The sequence below is a fragment of the Oryctolagus cuniculus genome, chromosome 20, assembly GCF_964237555.1.
Source record: "Oryctolagus cuniculus chromosome 20, mOryCun1.1, whole genome shotgun sequence".
NCBI lineage: Eukaryota > Metazoa > Chordata > Mammalia > Lagomorpha > Leporidae > Oryctolagus > Oryctolagus cuniculus.
The window spans coordinates 41,958,662-41,975,193 of record NC_091451.1 but is presented as its reverse complement, the minus strand read 5'-3'; positions in this window follow the sequence as shown (position 1 = coordinate 41,975,193).

Here is a 16,532-nt window from a genome sequence, read left to right as displayed (position 1 = left end):
TGGTGGGTTTGGGCGAAGTGCGTTCACGGGCTATGGCCAGCGAGGGCTCGGCGACTCCAGGCTAAGCCCAGCGTGCACTGATTCTCTTCGCCAGGTCTCTAATCTCCTTCTGGGGCCAGCAAAAAAATAAATAAATAAAATAAAAGCCCGAGCTGTCTGCTTCAGGCAGCAGTGGAAATGAAAGAAAGCAAGTGCTTTGCCTATCACACCTGCCGCTCACAGACCTGGGCTCACAGACCTCACAGCAAGGTCCAGTCAAGGAACACGGGGCAGTCCTCCTTGTCTACAAAGAGCAGGCATTGCAACCCAGGCAAGGGGCGGGATCCAGGGAAGGTTCACTAACTGGACCGTGCCGTGCACCGCCACAGTCCCAGATACTTCCTCGTGCGGTCAAAGCAACACGACGTCCAGGCAAGGGAGCTATAAAACCTCACAGGTGAAGAACGAGGCCAGTCTGGCTGGCCGTCAGGCACGTCTCCCAGCAAGTTAGGGAAACCACAGCTCAGCGAGAGAATTCCTTCTCACATGTTTGCTCTTGCTTCCTCAGCTGGTTGAGCCAGGTAATCTCTGAAATGCGAAAGGAACATAAAAATCATTTTAATGCTTGTTTTTTGCTCTAATTTTTTTATTTATTTAAAAGAGTGAGAGAGGGGAGGAGGGGGAAGAGAGAGAGAGAGAGAGAGTCTTCCAATTGCTTATTCAGCCTCCAAATGACACAACACATGGGGCTGGGCCAGACTGAAGCCAGGAGCCCAAAACTCGGTCCAAGTTTCCCACATGGCTTACAGGGACACAAGGATTTGAGCCATCGCCTGCTGCCACCCCAGGGTGCACATTAGCAGGAAGCTGAACGCGAAACAGAGCCAGGAATCAAACGCAGACGTTCTGATATGAGATGCAGGCGTGCCACACTTGGCAACTTAACTGCGGCACCAAATGCCTGTCCCTCCACAACTTGTTTTAAAAGCAGATAAAAGGTCAGCGCCACGGCTCACTAGGCTAATCCTCTGCCTGAGGCGCTGGCACTCTGGGTTCTAGTCCTGGTTGGGGCTCCGGTTCTGTCCCGGTTGCCCCTCTTCCAGTCCAGCTCTCTGCTGTGGCCCGGGAGTGCAGTGGAGGATGGCCCAAGTGTTTGGGCCCTGCACCCGCATGGGAGACCAGGAGGGAGCACCTGGCTCCTGGCTTCGGATCAGCGAGGTGCACTGGCTGCAGCGGCCATTGGAGGGTGAACCAATGGAAAAGGAAGACCTTTCTCTCTGTCTCTCTCTCTCACTGTCCACTCTGCCTGTCAAAAAAAATAATAAAATAAAGAAAGCAGATAAAATAGTGCCCTTAAGGTAAATAGGTACTTTGGGGAAAAAAAATCATGGAGCCAATCTAGGAACTATCGCTTTAATAATTATCATCAAATACTTGACCCGCCCCCACCCCAGTTCTGCCTCTTCCCTTGGGTAAGACACGAAGCAGCATTTAAGGTGAAGTCACAAATACCCAAGTGTCTCCCGTCTCCTGTGTTCCAAGTACTGCACAGGCTGGAGCACATCTTCCCGCGACAGGGGCCGGAGGCTGTGATGGCGTCGCCCTAACTGTACTGGGAAGGGAGACTTAGAAGTACTCTCCCTTTAAGACTGTGGTGAGTCTGATTCCTGAGATAGGACTCGGGTGGACCGTGTGATTGATTATCTTTAGGAAAGAAAATTAAGGAGAAAACAAACTTAGGATACCTGGCAAAGCCACACGCCTGCGTGTTAGGATACCTGACAGAATCAGTTCTTGCTGGATCCATCGCCTGTGCCCTTGACTTGGCTGCACGGCTTTGCCATCGGTGCAGGTGTCAGAGTGCTCCTTTCCCACAGGGCTGGGGAATCGGGTCTGAGTGCAGCAAACAGCAGCGCTTACATTGCCAGGCTACAGCTTTCCTGCTGTTGGCTTGGACGTGTGTTTCTAAGACGTGGGGATCTGGTGTTCTGCTGGACAGACAGGGAATATTAGGTCCAGAAGAAAAATGAGGCTTGCTACAGCTGGTGAGTGCGGGAGCTGGACCGGCCAACCACCGCTCCTGACTTCAGTCTTCTCTCCCTGCACACGGGCATCAACCATAGTGACTTCAGCTCCAGGGGCAGACAGAGGCCCTAATGACAGAGCTCACCCCTACAGAGCTGAACAACCCCTGGGACCCAGCTGTGGGCAGAGCTGCCCTGGAGACGCAGCGTGCATGATGGTATCCTTGGTCTTTGTCACAGGGGTGTCCATGCTCCTTGTCACTCACTCTGAGGCCAGCTCAGATGGCATCACCCCCATTTTACACATGGACATATACGATGACGCAGAGAACCTCCACCCCTGGCTCACAGAAAGTCCCAAACACCCAGCAGTAAACCATGGAGTGAGCCAATGTTCTTGACTTCACACACAACACATGCCCAAGTCCTATTTGCTATTCCAGGTGCGTCTTCACCTGTCTTCCACACGTCTCTCTATCCTGACTGCCGCTACTCATCCACCACCCTGCCTTTGTGGAGGGTTTCTCTAGGCCCTCACTGATGGGGTACAGCGAGAAGAAGGTGGAGAACTTCCTCTGCACCCTGGAGATGGCTTTGCAGCTGCAGAGATAATTAACAAACAAAGACATAAGCTATGCCGCAGGTTTGAGAGTAACACATGCTGAGAGGAAGCAAGAAAGCGGGGGGGGGGGAATATCAGAGGTGGGAAGAAGTAGACACATTAGGGCAAGAGGCCAGCAAGTCACACATAATACACTGTGCTAACCCTATGCCTTCACACACCCATCCACCCATCCATCTCCCCACTTACCCATCCAGCCACCCACCCACCCATCCAGCCAGCCACCCACCCATCCAGCTACCTGTCTACCCATCTGTCTACCCACCCACTCATCTATCCACCTACTTACCCACCCATCCATCTACCCATATACCCATCCATTCTCCTACCTACCTACCTAGGCATCCACCCACCACCCATTGACCTAACTTCCCACCCACCCGTCCACTCACCCATTCACTAATTCATTCATTCACATATTCCTTCATTCATCCTCCTTCATCAGTCCACTAACTAACCAGAGATGCTTCCAGTCACCCACCTGCTATGGTTTGTATGTGTTTGTCTCCCCAAAGTCCATGGTGATTCTTTATAGCAACAGAAAACATAACAATATGCATTCAATGCTTATTCACTCAGCCACAGATTATCCGCCTGTTTATCAGTGCATACAGACATTGTTTCATTTAATCACTTCTTTATTCATCAATTCATTTTCTTATCCATCTACTTTATTTCTTTTTTCACTTGTTCAAACAGTCATTCAATAACAGACATTCACCGAACTTCCTCACCATCCGTCAGCACTAGGAAAAACAGTGAAGATGCGAACAAGGCCATCAGTGGGAAATTTCCCAGGCTGTCCCCTGCTTGTCAATGTTCAAATATGCTTTCTTTAAATGATCATTTCCCTGTTGGAGCTTTTCATGGATACTGAGTGCTTGCACTGAGCTCCTGGGACATCAGACAACACAGCCCAGTGCCAGGGGCTTTATCACAGCCTAATACTACTAAAAGGATGCTATCAGCCTTAACCCTGTCACCTTGAACCAGAAATGAATAATGAACACCTTTCACAGTTAATATTCATCCAGGCTGTCTCCATATATCATGCACCTGAAGGCACAGCTTCTGTCTGGGTCCAGGAGCCCTGGGACAACAGTGGGAAGGGCGTGGGTGACTCCTAGGCATGATGGCAGGGTGAGTTCATACTCTGGGACGGAGTTTGCTCACCCAACCTCAAAACATAGCAAGATACATAAATTTGAAAAGAGGGAAATAGAGCAGACGCAACAAAAATCGACAGCAAGATGAATATCCACTCGGAACCGAGGCTGAGCTGCCTGCTGGGGGACGGGGGTTTGTAAGCAGCAGCAGCAGCTGGGAATATTTTTTCTTTAACTTAATAAAGACACAATATTATCATGTACACATGCAATTGACATAGCATATTATTGATGAGGTGTTTTACATATAGTTTCGGAACTAAATCTTCAAATTCCGATGTATATGTTGCATGCACAGTGCATCTCAGTCCAGCTGGATTCCAGGGCTTGGTGGCCCACGCAGACAGTGGCTACTGAACTGGACCTGGCTGAGCCCAAGGGCAGTAGTGAGATGAGGTCCAATGGAAGTGAAAGGTGTGGAGTGAGGACGAAAGCCACATTTTCTGATTTGTGCGGAATAAGACCACCAGGCAATGGCACGGAGCCTGGCACTTCTTATTCGATAGGACTTTTGAAGTAGGTCTTGTCTATGTCCTTTTTTTTTTTTTTTTTTTTTTTTTTTTTTTTTTTTTTTTTTTTTTGACAGGCAGAGTGGACAGTGAGAGAGAGAGACAGAGAGAAAGGTCTTCCTTTTGCCGTTGGTTCACCCTCCAATGGCCGCCGCGGCCGGCGCACTGCGGCCGGCGCACCGCGCTGATCCGATGGCAGGAGCCAGGAGCCAGGTGCTTTTCCTGGTCTCCCATGGGGTGCAGGGCCCAAGCACCTGGGCCATCCTCCACTGCACTCCCGGGCCACAGCAGAGGGCTGGCCTGGAAGAGGGGCAACCGGGACAGAATCCGGCGCCCCGACCGGGACTAGAACCCGGTGTGCCGGCGCCGCTAGGCGGAGGATTAGCCTAGTGAGCCGCGGCGCCGGCCTCTTGTCTATGTCCTTTTTAATCACGAGGAACCCTAGGCCAGTGACGTGCTCACAATCCAGCGCTCAGAAACAGAATACGTGAGCCAGAACTCAGGGTGCTGAAAGCCGTGGCCCAGTGTGCACCTGCTGCCTGCCTGCATGTGAACCCGTGGACACTGAAGCTTGCAGTCTGTGTCACTCTCACCCTGGGATGTTCTCCCCTTTTCACAGCCACCCCTGGCTTGCACGGTGACACAGGAGCTCCTTGGCCCATGTTGCGACCACCTACCAAAGAATACCTTGTGCTATCCTTGCCCTGTTCTCCGGGCCCCAGGAAACACCAGGTCAGCACACTCGGTTCTCCATCTCTTCTCCATCCCGAGGCCCCTGGGGAGGGGCTGCATCACTTCTGTAATATTTACTGCACGTGACAGACAAATGGATCCTTGGAGCTGCCACCAGAGAACCAAGACCCGGACATTAAAATGAATTACGAAGAAGTCGCACATGGTTTTCCTTGTTTGCATCATCAACCCTCCAGTAAATAACCCGAAAGCACTTAGCAAGGACACGAGCTGGTAGTGTAAATGACAAGACCCCTCCGTCACTGACAAAGCTCTGCAGGCTGGAGAGTCCTCCTGGAAGCGGGGTGGGGAATAGGCAACCTGCGGCGCCTCGGGCGTGGCCGCCAGTCCCGCCTCCTCTCTGTGTCCCCTCCCTGTGTACACCATAAAGCTACTGCCACCAGAGTTCACTCATCAGGAAATCGGGGGCTGAGAGTCCCCTCGCAGTTCAGGTACTTGTGCAGGCTGAACGCGCTGTTGTTGTGTTGAAACAAATGAGTTTATATTCGTTTATGTGTCCATTCATCCACTCGAAAGACATCCCTGGAGCGTCTACACTGTGCCAGATAACCTGCTACAGCCTGGGGAAAGTTAGCCATGGGAAACCTCAACTCTTGCCTCCCAGAGCATGTAAACCCATGACTCCAGATTTCTCCCATTCCAAATGGGGAAAACAGATCGAACAAGAAGAGAGAGAGAGAGAGAGAGAGAGAGAGAGAGAAAGAGAGAGAGAGGTATGCATGGATGTTGGTGGAGAGCATGCTATGGGGACATCAGGCAGGGGCACCAAATTCTGGATTTGGGTACCAAAGCAGCCTTTCTTGGAGGAAGAATTTTGTGAACCGAGCTTAGAAGGGTAGACAGTAGCATAGTGAGACAAAGATGTGGTCAGGCGTGTAAAGGTGTCCAGGAAGGGTGCAAACCTGAAGAAGGGTCAGGTGCCCCAGTAGTGCTGAGGCCGGAGAGTGGTCAGCTGCCTTGGGACCGCAGCTGGGAGGCAACAGTGAAAGAACAGGTTTGTGCAAGCTCAGATGCGGCCTACTCTTCCCTGCCGGCTTAGCAAACGACACCCTTGGGGTGGCAGGGGTGTGGCGCAGCTGTTAGACCTTGCCTGCATCCTGACATCAGAGAGCCTGGTTGCAGTCCCGGCTCTGCTTCCAGTCCCGGCCTCCTGCTGATGTGCACTGGGAGGCAGCGGTCAAATTCAGTACTTGGTCCTGCCGTGCACATAGGAGATCTGGACTGAATTCCTGGTTCCTGACCTAGCCGTGGCTATTGTGAATATTTGGGAAGTGAAACAAATATATAGAAGCTCTATCTTTATCATATCTAGCTAGCTAGCTAGCTATCTACCTACCTACCTACCTATCTACTACCTACTACCTACCTACCTATCGTCTCTGTCTCTTTCTGCTTTTCAAACAAATAATTATTTTTTTTAATTTAAATGTACACATATAGATGGGGCTGGCGCTGTGGAACAGCGGGTTAATGCCCTGGCCTTAAGCACCGGCATCCCTTGTGGGCGTTGGTTCGAGACCCAGCTGCTCCACTTTCAATCCTGCTCTCTGCTATGGCCTGGGAAAGCAGTAGGAGATAGCCCAGGTGCTTGGGTCCCTGTGCCTGTGTGGGAGACCCAGAAGAAGCTCCTGCCTCCCGGCTTCAGATTGGCGCAGCTCCAGCCATTGTGGCCAATTGGAGAGTGAACCATCAGATGGAGGACCTCTCTCTCTCTCTTTCTCTCTCTCTCTCTCTTTCTCTCTCTCTCTCTCTCTCTGTGTGTGTGTGTAACTCTGACTTGCAAATAATTAAATAAATCTTTAAAAAATTAAAGTACACATATAGAACAAGAAAGAAATAAGGCCCCTGGGAAAGTCATTGCCACTTCCCTGTCTCAGCTTCTCCCTGTGAGATCGGATTAACGATGAGCGCTGTTAGCGGGTTGTTCTGAGGTGTGAAGGAGCAGAAGCTGTATACTATAGCTCTGGCAAATCACTGCCATGTCCCACGCAGACCCTGCACCTGCAAGGTGCCCTGCGGAGGTCTGTCTGCTCTGCCGGATGTAATAACAACTGTCACAAAGGGCCATTAGGAGTTTAAATGAAAAAATTCTTAGCACCATGTAAAGCTCTTAAATATTAGCGATTATTTATTAGACAGCATATTAGACACACTACTGCTGTATATGGTAGAATATGGCATAATTCCAACTATTGGAGCCTCCAGGAGCTGACTTTTCCATACCTTCGAACTTTTAGCAGAAAGAAGCAAATCACCGGAAAGCCCCTAAGGTTCGCTGAGTCTGTGTCCCAGCAGCCAAGGGGCAAAGGAAGCTTCCCGAAGCTGCCACCCCACGCACACCCCCCGTGCTGTGGGGCGGGACTCGGAGTGGAGACCTGGGCCCTCGAAGAATGCTCGGATTGTGCAGTGGACTCTCCTGTCCAGCGAGGCCTCGAGCCGGATGGAAGCCTCTGATCCGTGGCTTGTGGGGACTCATCAGAGGCGTCCATCCTCACCCTGCCTGACCTCTACCCCGCCTGCTGAGGCTGGGTCTCGCCTTCTTCCACACCTGGGTGAGACAACGCAGACACCAAGGCAGAGAGAGGGAAGTGAGGGGAGGGAGGGGGGAGGGAGAGAAGAGGGAGAGAAGGAGGGAGGGGAGAGGGAGAGAAGGAGAGAGGGAGGGAGGAAGTGGGGAAGAGGGAAGGAGGGTGAGAAGGAGAGAGGGGAGAGAGAGAAGAGAAGAGAGAGAGAAGGAGAGAAGAGAGAGAGAGGGAGAGAGAGGGAGGGAGAGAGAGGGAGGGAGAGAGGGAGGGAGAAAGAGGGAGAGAGAGAGGGAGAGAGAGAGGGGGAGGGGGGGGAGAGAGAGAGGGAGAGCAAAAAAGAAACAAGAAGGAATCCGAGGGAAATTGTGATATTATTCATTGTGATCTAAACTTTTTCTTCCCCTTTTTCCTCTTTGAAACTCACTTCAATCATTTTGTGATATTTCTGGTTTGCTGGGAATTTAGGGTCAGTACATTCTTTCTTTTATTCCAAGTTATAGAGAAATGAGAGGTGCTGAAATTGTTTTTAAATTATAGCAAAAACCCGCTCAGCTTTGTTTTCAGAGCTCTGGTTCTCAACTCAGGAAGCATTCTGGAGAGCTCCCCTCACCTTCTGTATGCTTCCCGTGTGCACGTGTGCTCAGATGCACGTGTGTGCACACATGATGTGTGTGTGTGCGTGTGCAGAACACAGGGAGTGGGGGGTCCGACCAGCACGTGCTGGGTAGTTCCATTCTGTCAAGCCAGGGTGATCTACATCCAACACAGACCCAGATCCAATGACGTCATCATTTTATGATCCCCTAAACAAGTCCACAGCCCCGTTACAGCGATCCTCTGTCGGGGCCTGGAACGTTAAGCTGGCAAACCTTCCATTCAGACCCTAAAACTGGGCTCAGCTAGCAATGCCATCTTCTCAGCTCTATCTGAGATTTGCCAATTAAAATTTTTTTAAGTCTAAATTTGGAAGCAGGTCATTAGCATATCATTATTGATGCCACATGCAAGCTATTTTTTCTTCTCCCTCCAAGAAAAAAATAAATAAATAAGTCACAGCATTTCCAGCACACATTGGTTAATATACAAATTACCATTTCAATAGCACATCATTATTGGGTATGGACTGGCCCTCTCTGACTTCTCCAAACTATTGTCTAATCCAAGGATGCGCGCTCCTGGCGGGAGCTATTATTTACCCGTTAGGATTATTGCTAATTTTTTCGTCCCTGCCCCAAGCGGGGAAGCCGGTCGTTCCCACCAGACCTGACCACAATCCCCCCACCCCTCCTGAGGCCTTCGCAGTCCCACGCCCCTGACAGTGACCTCTGGACGGGGCTGCACGTTCAGGCAGGGGCTGGGGGGACAAAGGAGCGTGTTTTCAGGGAAGAGGCTCAGTGCGGTGGGACAGATGGATCTATGACATAAGCTCTTAATTAGGGCTGACCTCTCGGGAGACAAAAGGTGTGTACTCCCAGCCCACGGGCTCACCTGCTCCTGCACCCTGCCTTCACCCATTAGCTGCGCGCCTTTCGGGAGCCACCCGGAGCCGGCAGAGTTTGGGGAGCCCCGCCTGTGTTCTGAGAGTGAAATCAGCAGTTTAGCATGAAATATTCTCAGCTGACAGATGGGAGAAGGCGGGTTGTCACGTCAATAGAATCTGATCCGATGCTTAGGTAAGACTTGGGGACAAAGATGGAATTGTTCCAACACGGGCCAGCCAATGCGGTAGCGACAATCACCTCCTGTGTTTGGGGGGTGGGGGTGGGGGTGGGGGCGGGGGGGAGAGCGGGGTGGGGTGGGGAAGGAGGAAGCAACCTTGGCAAAGTGCACGTTCTTTCCAGAGCACGTGCTTTTGTCACTCCGGAAACCGCCAACTGCCCTGACAGACGCACTGTACGCGCTCCATTTGGAAGATAAGGAATAAAGGCCCAAGGAGTGAAGTAATCGCCAGACCCGTATCTGTCTGACCCCAAAGCCTACCCCTGCTGGGGCCTGTGTTTCTGGGCCTCATGTCCCCAAGGCCGCCTCTCCTCCCTACTCCACTGCCGCCGCCCACAGGGTCTTCCAGTTCAGACGTCATTCAGAGCGGGACCGCTGGGTGCACGTGTGTGGCCCCCTCGCCTGTACCCAGCGACACAGCCACTGAGACTCAGACAAGAGTCTCCGACATCGCACCTGCCGGAGCCAGGGCACAAACTCCAGGTCTTGTTTATTTCTTTGAGTGCAAAGCTCTCCCTCCACACAGTCGGCCTTCCTCTTCTGCTGGGCAGCACAGCAACCCGGGGCACAAAGGATCCGTCCCTGCCCCTTAAGTCATCCTGATTCCGAGGGAAGCCTGCCACTCTGCACGCTGGGTTCCAACACTCAAGTCCACGTCGAAGTTGTAGCTCAGACTGAGGAACCCAAGACCCTGAGAGGTTTAGGGACACACTAGGGGCGCTCAGCTTCATAGGACGGCTGACCTCCTCATTCTCAGCTCAAGGCTTCTCCCCACGCAGACTCCACTGGGCCCAGTGCCCTTCAAGTCGGGGCTCACACTCTAGGATCCTGATCGGCCGCACTCGCTCTGAAGTTGTCCTTCCCACACCCAGTGCGTAATATCCTACATGCACTTGGCACTTGTAATATCCCTCCACTCCCACTCGCCCACGCAGAGGATAAGCCTTCCCTCCCTCCCTTTGTTTTTTAAAAGTATTGAAAAGTAACTCACTCGTACAGAAGAGTTGCAAGAACAATAGAATTCCTATAGACCCTTGATTCAGATTCCCTGAGTTAATGTTGATCGCATGCACTCTACCAGTGTGTGTGTGTGTGTGTGTGTGTGGATGATGGATAGATTTATAGATGGTCATTAGATCGATGGGTAAGAAGACAGACACATACATTTAGATATGTGCTGATAAAAATATAGCTGCATACACACACACACACACACACACACTATTATTAGTTTTTCTGAGTCGTTTGAGTGGGTTCCAGATAGAAGCTCCTTTACCCACATGGATGTCAATGTACGGTTCCTAGAAATAAAGACCTTCCCGATACCATCACAGAACAGATGACCAAAACCAGGAGCGCAGCACGTATATGGAACCGAGGTCCACCCCGTAGACCTTGCTCAGATGTCACAGTTTTGTCTATGTCGTTGCTTTATGGCAGAATAAACTTAGGTCTTGGGGTCCAAGATCAAGCCTAGAATCCCTCATTTCATTTAACTGTTCTGTCTGTGAGCATCCCGTAGTCAAGAACAATTTGTTTCTCTGCCCCTCGTGAATTTGCCATTCACGAAGAGCGTGGACCAGGTATTCTGTAGGCTGGCCAGGCCCTCTGACTCGAGTTTGCCTGTCGTTCCTAGAGATTGGTCCCGGTGATGCATTTCTGATGCGAAGGCCTCAGGGGGACGTGTGTCTTCCACGGTGCAGGGGAGGCACAGCAGCCAGAACCAAGGCTGCCGGGGGTAGCTGATGGCTGTGTTTAGGTGCCATCTGCCGCATCTCTCCACCGGGGAGCTACTCCTTATCACTCTTTTAATTAGTAAGCATACTTTTAAATTTTTATTCATTTATTTCTTTGTTTAAAAGGGAGAAAGAAAGACACAGAATCTTCCATCCACTGCTCTATTCCACAAATGCCCACAGCAGCTGAGGCTAGACCAGGCCAGCCACTCCGTTAGGTCCCCCACGTGGGCTGCAGAGACCCAAGAATTTGGGTGTCCACCTGCGGCCTCCCGGGAGTATTAGCTGGAAGCTGGAGCAGAGGAAGCAGGACTAAGGGCGCCTGGCGCTACCTTAACTCGTGGTGTGACGATGCCCATCCCAAGCCATCTTTTGTCAAAACTGATTGAGGCTGGGGCTGGCACCGTGGCACAGTGGGTTGATCCTCCGCCTGCGGCACCAGCTTCTCATATGGGCGCTGGTTCTAGTCCTGGTTGCTCCTCTTCCAATCCAGCTCTCTGCTATGGCCTGGGAAATCAGTGGAAGATGGCCCAAGTGCTTGGGCCCCTGCACCCGTGTGGGAGACCTGGAAGAAGATCCTGGCTCCTGGCTTCAGATCTGTGCAGCTCTGTCCGTTGTGGCCATTTGGGGAGTGAACCAGTGGAAGGAAGACCTCTCTCTCTGTCTCTCCTTCATCTCTGTCTGAAACTCTCAAATAATAAATAAAAACTTTAAAAAATAAATAAATAAAATCAACTGATGGCATGCACATAGCTGTGTTCCCCCCACTCTGGTGCTTGCTGGCTCTTGCCTGGGTCAGTCACGCCTATGACACTTGCCAAGTGGTCGTTCTCTAACTGTTTTTTCTTGCTTCATCTTATTCTCTATTCACTCTCTTGCTCTCATGTACACATTCGTTGATGTTGGTGTAGTCTCAGGGATCCATCCTTACGCAGTGGGTTGCCTTCTTTCATTCTCTCTCGCACGCACACACACACACACACACGCACACACACATGCACACACATACACACATGCACATACACGTGCACACACAAATGCACACACATACACGCACACACATATACACACATGCACACACATGTACACACATACACGCGCAAACACACAAATACACACATGCACACGCATGTACACACATGCACACACACATAAACACACATGCACACACACACATGCACACGCTCACTCAGAGAATACAAATACTGCGCAAGTGGCGTGAGGGCAGGGTCAAAGCCACACAATGAGTTTGCAAGTCTGACCTCCAGAAGAGAACTGCTGAGCGCAGGCCGGGGAGGCCGGAGCGTGCAGGCTGCTAAAAGGCCCTGTGATGGGGCTCACTGTCGCTCCTGCCCTCAGCAGAGAGGCTTCATATCTGCTTCTTGGACAAACAGATCAATACAAGCTTTTTAACATCTTCAATGAGAGGCTCATTAATGCTCTCTGGGTGTCCTCCCGCGGCCGGGCTGACCTGGGAGGAGGGGGGAACTGAACCGCCGACACATAATTATCCCTGGGATAACACTTCAGATCAGCTCCTGGCAGAATGTGAATTGTTTTCTTAATTATCCAGGACAGCAGCGAGGAGCGTGCCGACTGACGGAAAATGCCTGGCGATGTCTCGGCCGCGGCGGCTCAGGCCTGTGCGTCGGGGTAAAGTCTCACAGACCCAAGTGTTGGGCTTCTCCTCCTCACACCCTCCATTCTCCCAGTCGCTTTCTGAGGCTCTGGGGCTGGCGCCGTAAAGAGGGCAAAAGCTTCGGTGTATCAAGGAGGCCAGCGTGGAGAAGGAAGCTGCAGACCGCCCATCACTTCAGGTGGTGGGAGCCCCGGCAGGTAGCCCTAGGCCCACGCCATGAGCTCAGCTCACAGAATGGCTTTGGCCACTTGACATCAGCTTTTCCTGATGCTGGAACAACCGGCACTGCTGCGTGTGTTACGAGGATCCTGGGGGACCTCGCACTCTATGAAACCTCGCCTGAGAGCAGTTCCGTTGAGAGTTACAGCACATGACTGTCTGTTTTGCCCGAAAAAAGTTTATTCTTTTCGGACTACAGAAATCTTCAGGGTTCGGCACTGTGGTGTAGTAGGCTAAGCCTCCGCCTGTGGCACCGGCATCCCATATGGGCACCAGTTCAAGTCCCAGCTGCTCCTCTTCCAATCCAGCTCTCTGCTATGGCCTGGGAAAGCAGCAGAAGATGGTCCAGGTCCTTGGGACCCTGCACCCATGTGGGAGACCCAGAGGAAGCTCCTGGCTCCTGGGTTCAGATCAGCCCAGCTCCAGTCTTTACAGCCATCTGGGGAGTGAACCAGCAGATGGAAGACCTCTCTCTATCTCTCCCTCTTTGTCTGTAACTCTATCTCCCAAATAAATAATAATAATAATAGAAACTTAAAAAAAAGAATCCTTAACAACTTTTTGACCCCGCTACCAGGAAGCTCAAGGCAAGATTGCAAATTCAACTTGATTTGGGTGGGGCCTTACCCCTGTGTGTCTACAGTCGTGGTACTTTGGAGAGATTTCTGCTCCCGCTGTGAGGCACAGGGTGTTTTCCTCCTTCAGAGACTGGGGCGATTGTGCAGCCGGCGTCGGAGCGAACTCTAGAAGCCCAAGCCCACACTGAGTAAAACGTGCCTCCCTGGCTCTCCAAAAACCCACTCTTTACCCAGGTGTGGCCTGACGCAGAGGGCGGCACACTGTCTGCGAAGAACAGGAGAGTGGGGGTGAGCGGTCGTCCTCTGAGTTAAGACACCACTTGAACACTCGAATCCCGCGGAAGGGCCTGGGTTTGAGCCCCAGCTCTGCTCCGGTTCCAGCTCCCTGCTAATGTGTGCCCGGGGCGGGCAGCAGGCGAAGGCCCAAGTAGCAGATGATTTCTGTCACCCACACGGAAATCCTAGATTGAGCTCCGTGCTCCTGGTTGAACCTGGTCCAGTGCCAGCAATTGCAGACATTGAGGGAGTGAACCAGCGGATGGGAACGAACTCTTTCTCTCTCTCTTTCTCTCTCTTTGCCTCTTAAGTAAAATAAATAAAGAAATAAATAAATAATGATGTAAAACGCCTGCACAGTAAACGCCTCAGGCTCTCCTGTTCTCTGGGAGAACAGACAGCTGCGAATGAGCGCGACTGCACTTCCTGTACCCACACCAACCCCATCAATACAACCAAGCTCTACACATGGACGCTGAGGTCTGAATTTCATATCATTTTATGCAGCATAAAATATTATTGTTTTGATTCTTTATGAACCCTAAAATGTAAGTACCGTCCGCAGCTTGTGGGGCCCCGCATTAGGCTGAGCACTGGAGCTTGTCCCCAGGCCACCGTATGACAATCGTGGAGGTACGTGGAGTGGAAAGAAGAGCTCCACGCCCCCGGGAATGAGCTGTCTCTTCAGGGGGCAGCAGATGATTAATTGCTGAGCTAAGCAGAACTACAATCAAATCAAAAATTTCTCTTTGTAGCACGTGGTTTTGAGAGCACAAGCAAGACTGAGACCAACCAGGTTCACTCGGACAGAGCGCACGATTGCACAGGGACTGCCACCTGTGGACACCGCCTGAGAAAACTGGTTTTCCATGTTGGTGTTATAATCCCATCTACAAAAAGGCTCCTCTTGCAACCATTGTCATTGTTGACCAGATGTCCTTAACTAAATTCAAATCGGACCGACGAGTGAGGAATCAACAGGAAGTCCTCTTCCATCTCCGTTTACTTTCCACTTTCAGTGAGAAAATGTGAATCACCACTATTGCCATGCCTGTCATTCATAGCTTCACCACAACCACGCCACCAGTGCCACCGTCACCACCATGACTGCACCTGTCATTGCCAAATTCACATCACGTCTACCAGCGGCATCATCACCACCACCACTGTATCCGTAACGAGAGACCACCATCTCACCATCACCACAGCCATCAGCATCCTGTCACTAACATCGTCACCTCAACCACCACCATCGCAGCTACCACGTGAGCACCACTAGCACCACTGTCACCATCACCACCATGAAATCAGTTGTCACCACCACCATCACCACCATCAACATAATCACCACTATAGCCAACACTTCCTGTACCAACCAACACCATCAATACAACCACCAGTCATCACTGTCACAGTTACTGTCAATGAACTAACCACTGCCACTATCACCATCAACACCACCAACAATACTACCAACACCAACACAACAGTGCCAGTCAACACCATCAGTAGTGACACAACACTATCATCATGACACCCGTCGCCCCATAACCACCAAGTCATCTGCCACCATCACCACCACCACCCCACCATCAGCATCTTCCTGTACCAAGACCAACTCCATCAATACAACCTGAAACACCAGCATCACCACCAGCATCACAACCACCACCATCATTTCTAGGCCATTAACACAATCTTCTCCGTCTACACAAGCGATTGACAGAGAAAGGTGACTGAGGATCTGCTTAGCACCAGTCCCAGGTCTGCGTGGCTCCTCCTCTCACTCCTCTCCTCACGTATGACCAGGTCCAGGAGCACAGTGGCCACTTTCGTCTTCGCTGATTCTTAAAAATGAAAATGTGGGCCGGCACCGCGGCTCACTAGGCTAATCCTCCACCTGCGGCGCCGGCACACCGGGTTCTAATCCCGGTTGGGGCGCCGGATTCTGTCCCGGTTGCCCCCCTTCCAGGCCAGCTCTCTGCTGTGGCCAGGGAGTGCAGTGGAGGATGGCCCAAGTGCTTGGGCCCTGCACCCCATGGGAGACCAGGAGAAGCACCTGGCTCCTGCCTTCGGATCAGCGCGGTGCGCTGGCCGCAGCGCGCCAGCTGCGGTGGCCATTGGAGGGTGAACCAACGGCAAAGGAAGACCTTTCTCTCTGTCTCTCTCTCTCACTGTCCACTCTGCCTGTCAAAAAAAAATAAAAAATGAAAATGCGAGTAAGGAGCCCCAAAAGGACGTTTCTTAGATCCTTATTCATAATAATGAAAATTTCACCAACACTAAGAGCAAATAATTCTAAAACATCAGGCAAACTTGAAACATGATGGAAGAGACAGGAGTGCACCTATTTAAAATGTTTAGCAAGAGATTTGACATTGAAGAATGAATATTGTACGGTGTTATTTAAAATATACACAATATATGCATGATGGCTTCATTTATGGAAAAAATATAGAATAAAACACACACCAAAAATGCTAACAGCACTTTCAACTAGACGATTTATTTATGGGAAATTGTAATTTTTGTCTTATACTTGTCTGCATTTTCTAATTTTTCTCTGATGATAAAATGCTACATAAGTAGAAAGAAATATTTTGGAAAAAGAGGTAAGACAGCATCTTCCAGCTTTCAAAGCACACTTTCTAGTCGGCTCATCTGAGAAGTGTTTCTTTCCTGGACCCTGCTTTGCTCTTGGGACCCATTTGACACCCGTTGGGCACATTTTCCATCCTCACATCAACCTTTTATTATTTTTTAAAGATTTATTTATTTATTTGAAAG